Here is a 5,156-nt window from a genome sequence, read left to right on the forward strand (position 1 = left end):
ACCTTTCCAACGAGCTATCTTGCACCTGATTTGGACACCGGGAAGGCCCTCAAACAGAGCTGTGAATGTGCACGACCAGTCAGAGTGATGTGCGCGACCAGTCAGGGAAATTTGCCTGTTTTGACCAGTTCGGCCAGCAAAACACTGTTTTCATCTTGGTTGACTTTTGAGGCATGTAAATGATGGATTTTTGTGTAATTTTCATGGCACTTAGATACTTTTACTCTCCTTGAACACTTCTAGAAGATTCTTTGATGTAAATGGTAAATATTTAATGCATGGATAGGTTTCCTAAGTTTTAGAGGCAAGTTGTTTTGACTGCCTATTATCTAGTGCTCAGTTTAGAATTAGTTGAAACAGCTCCTAGGAAGCTGAGCTCGACCCCTAGAGGTGGGGAAAGGAGTTAGATCATCTATATTATGCCTTCTCTTGCTCATTTTCATGGTTGGACTCTTGAGGGAGAAGCTCCTATTGTATATTTTACTTGTATCTCTGCAATTTGAGGAAAAGGAAGATCAGGGTTTTGCAGACATCATTGGGATTCTTGTGGACTCTTGTGTTGATGGTGTGTTCTCTTATTGTAATTGTAAGTGTGTTTATGTGTTCCATCTCTTTCTTTACTACAGCTTATTAAACAAATGAAGTGATAAAGTTTGAATTCATGCTTGCCATGCTCAGCTTTCAAATTTGTTTAATGTTTATGTTTTCCACTGTCTAGAGAGGATTCAAAGTCATTGTTTGCCCTCTTTAGCTTCTCTTTTTTCTTCCTTGATCATCCATCTCAGCTAAAGGCATCAGCACAAACTCCTACCTTGCCCCAAAGACCCACCTGCAAAAACTGAGCTCAATCCCCGCACCCTGAATTGCACTCCCTCCAATTGCCACCAAAAACTTTAAATCAACCTTCCTAATCAGTTTACTAGCCTAATATCAGTGTTAACTTATTGGTCATCTCACCCCATTGAAAATTTGCCGAGATAGACCGGAGAGAGCCTTCTCATACCCCGTAGGGCTAGCTACGAGGTGAAATGGTTTGATGTTGCCTTGAAGGTTTACCTTCCTCAGCCTAGGGTGAAATCTCAAGCGCTAACATAGTGGCGACCATACTGGGGAGAACAAACTTGTCTGTTGATTGATGTGTTTGTTTCGTAAGTCTTAGACGGAGCCTGAAGTTACGCCAGGTAGCCTTCGAAAACGCTCTTGTTTTACATCAGCGCAAGTAGATAAACGTTGCTTCAGTCAATCTCCGTGAGCTTGTGAAAACAGCACTTCGATTGCATTTTACCCCAGTACATGTATCAAGTTCAGATCTGATTGTTGATGGTGAACAACGATCAGACACTTGAAAGGCTGAAATCATTCACTGGCGACTCCACTGAAAACTCCAGAGATCAATGCTTCATGGTGACTTCACTGCAGAGAGATCAGTAGCTGTAAGATGGATCGGATCGCAAGAAGATATGCTCCCTTGAGCCGAGATCACATCCCTGGTTTTCCAAATAAAATTCCAAAGGTAGATTGGTCAAGGAATTTGCCTACGTTTAATGATGATGGTAAGAAAGATGTTGCTTTACATCTTGTTAGATTTCATATGCATATTCGCAAATTCAAGGTGGATTTTCCTGAAGATTTCTTGATGAAGATATTCTTGGCCACTCTAGAAGGTGAAGCCCAATCATGGTATGAAAGTTTGCCGCCTGCTTGTATTTATTGTTTAAAGGATTTTCATGCTATGTTCATTGAAAGATATAAGGACTCTTATCCATCATTGAATTTAGTTCAAGACTGTTGCAAGCATGCCTACAGTTTTATTGAAAGCCTTGAGAAGTTTTATGAAGATGATAATTTCATGGATGAAGAGATCATGGAAGCCCTGTATGAAAAGCCGTTTCAGCAGCGCACAGAAATCTTAGAGGATATTTGTCAAGATCAGCAGGTTGAAGATGGTCATATGGCTGTAATTGATGAAAGAGAAGAGCTTGTTTCAAATCTGCCCATAGAAGACAGCAGCATGCAAGTAAGTCCAGTGCTGATTGTAGAGTGTGATAATGTCCAGTCAGCTACTTCAGTTCTAGATTCAGATCATGGTGACCAAGCATACCTTGTGCCGAATCCTGAAAAGGAGAGTTTTGTTGTTGAGATCATGGACAAAGCTCTTGATCCAAATGTCCTTATGCCATCAGAACAGAGCCTGCATGAGGAGGTAATTCAGCCAGCTCATGAACATCAAGACGAGATCTTTGTTCAAGTGAAAATTCTTCTTTCAATCATAATTTGGATAGTTTGATTGCCATGTCATATGAAGATGATCAACAATGTTTCCAAGTTTCAGAAGATCAGGACTGTCATTCAGATTTTTCATGTTTTGAAATGTTATTTCAAGAAGACAAGACTTGTTTGAGCAAAGGGAAACAGAAAGTCTTATCTCCTTTGTCTGAAGAGGAGATAGATCAGCTTTTGAAAGGTCATGCTACAACCCAAGCTAAAGCAAATCTGCAGTGTGCACATGGTCACGAAAGTGTTGGTGAAACTTCTTCCTCTTTTGAAAATGATGACAGTGTTGTAATTAGTTTTATAGATCAGCAAACAGATAATATTTTATTTCATGAAGATGATGAGGCTGTCATGTTTGATGATCTTGAGGATTGTTTTCTGTTTAAGAATGACCTAGACCATGAAATTGAGGAATATAAGCTTGAGAGAGACAATATGTCAAAATTTCTCACGGTCAAGGAATTTACAGCCAACACTCATATGGCAGAAGCTTATACTTCTCTGTGCCTTCCTATCAATCAGCAACCCACTGTTCTTTCATATCAGAATGAAGCGAGTACTTATATTTTTGCAGCTGGATCTCCAAACAAGGTAGTGCTTCAGGATTATCAAGATCCCTTTGGTATTCTTCTGCAAGCATTAGAAAAGATAAATGTTACCTGGTTCATTATCATAAGATTTGGTTTCAGTGGTTATTTTGAGTTGCCTACAGGTTCATCGTTTCGCCTGCTCAAGATAAGCGAGAGCAGAAATTTGGTATGTAGCCATCTGCTGGATTGGTTACATTGGAAAGCTCATTATACATGATTGTACATATTTCATTAGTATGCAGGTGGTTGTCATCATGATTCCAAATCTTGATGAATTGCTGCCGTTTTTCCAAAAGCTTTGTAAAGTTTTGTTTTAAGTCGGTCATGAGTCATTTGTGTTTGGTCTGTTGAGTGAGTTTTTTCAAGTTATTTCAGTTTGCCATCGAGTCGGTTTGAGTCAAGTTTCAGTTAAATTTCAGTCAATAAATGAGTCAAAGTCTTGTGTCGTTTGCCGAAATAATGACTCCATTGCCCAATGATTGAAAGGCACTGGTCTGCTCTCCCAGAGGTCTAAGGTTCTTGGCACCTCCAAGGAGCTACCATCCCCATTGGAGCCAATGTTAGTGTCGGTCATGATGCCCTCCATCAGTGATCAAAAAACTCTTTGCATATGCATAAGTAGGTGTCTCATCGATGTCAGTTTTGCATTCCATTAGGCATGCCATAAAACTGATGGAGGAGCTGGTCCTTGTTCCCTTCTTGGCTTTGCTGGATCAGGTCATATCAGTTAATGAACTTGTGTCACGCTTGTTTTGTTTTGTCTTGAAGTCCAAAGTCTTAGGTCTAGGGTTTCAGTCAAATGTCATTGCAAGATCATGAGTCAGAGGTCCATGGGTCCCCAGCAAGCCGGAAGGAGGTATGTAAATATGTTTCATTGATATTTTCATCAGGTACAGCTCATTTATACCTTGGATTTAAAAACCATGTTTTTAAAGCCAAGGTCATGTCAATTTTGCAAAAAATAAGGAAATTTTCAAAATTCTTCAAAATGCCGGCAATAACCCTGGTCTCCTCACTAGAGTCCATCAGATGGTCAACCTGCAAAAAGAACGGAGTTAAAGCACCCAAAAAGTCAAATTCAGGACAAAGCAAACTCAAAACAGTGTTAAAGAGAATGTCAAAACAAAACATTAGAAAGTGGGTTTGGTAAGTAAATTTTTTCAAATTGGGCTTATAAAGAGTCAAATTCCCTCTAAAACACCCTCATTGTGCATCTAAGAGCTTGCAAAGAAGAGTGAGAGGGCGAAGAAGGCGAAAGGAGGCGAATTGCAGAGAATTTGGGTCATTTTCAGGTGCGCGACCACTCAGGAGCTGTGCGCGACCAGTCAGCAGCTCCTCCGCAGTGTTAATTCCTAACGGGCGCGACCAGTCGAAGCCTGTGCGCGACCAGTCAAACTGTCTTCCACAAAACCACTTCAAATTTGCTCAATCGCCCTCTTGCTTGCTAAATTGATCGAGGTAGGGTCTTCTAACATGCTGGATGCTTGAAATCAAGGATGTTGGGCTTGTGCTTATATATATTTGCTACCAAGAATGTAAAGAGGAATGGATTTTAGTTATTGCTTGTTCATGTAGGCATTATGCTAGGGTTGGTGTTCTTTTTCAAGGTTTTAAACTCCCATTTATTCCCTCCATTGTTTCCCATTAAATTCACAATTGTTATGATATGTCTCTATCTTATGTCATTTGCAAAGAATGTTAAATTTCCCATCCCCAATACCTAAACCCTATCCCTCCCTCACATACATTCCCTAAACCCTAATGCCCTCCATCTAATCTACCCAAAACCCTAACGTCCTTCACACAGCAAGGATAACAAATAAACACAGCAAGAATAAAATGATGTGCAACAAGAAAAAGGCAATATGATGGCAAAATGACAAAAACTAAAAGAAAGGCAATATGACTGTGCATAGTCATTACAAAACAGAGAACATATTTGCTGTGTATATTCAAAGCAAAAACAAAGACAATACAGCTGTGTATATTTATTTATCAAAAAGACATATTGCTTTGAGTATTCATTACAAAAATAATGTTGCTGTGTCTCCCAAAACCAAACCCTGTTTTTCCTTTTCCCTTCTATCCCCTAATATCCTTGTTTCAATACAACTTTTTTTTTCCCTGTTGAAGTTGTCAATGAAATCCCTTTTCCCCTTTTGACAAAAATGTAAATAAAGCCCTCCTTCCCCTATGACAAATATAAAAGAATCCCTTGTTTCCCTTAGCATCAAATGTACATGAATCCCTTGAAAAACAGAGTATGCCTTATAATGTACAGTCAAAAGACAA

Source organism: Pinus tabuliformis, chromosome 2_2, assembly GCF_031772625.1.
Source record: "Pinus tabuliformis cultivar Carrire ecotype Pingquan chromosome 2_2, CPIR1, whole genome shotgun sequence".
NCBI lineage: Eukaryota > Viridiplantae > Streptophyta > Pinopsida > Pinales > Pinaceae > Pinus > Pinus tabuliformis.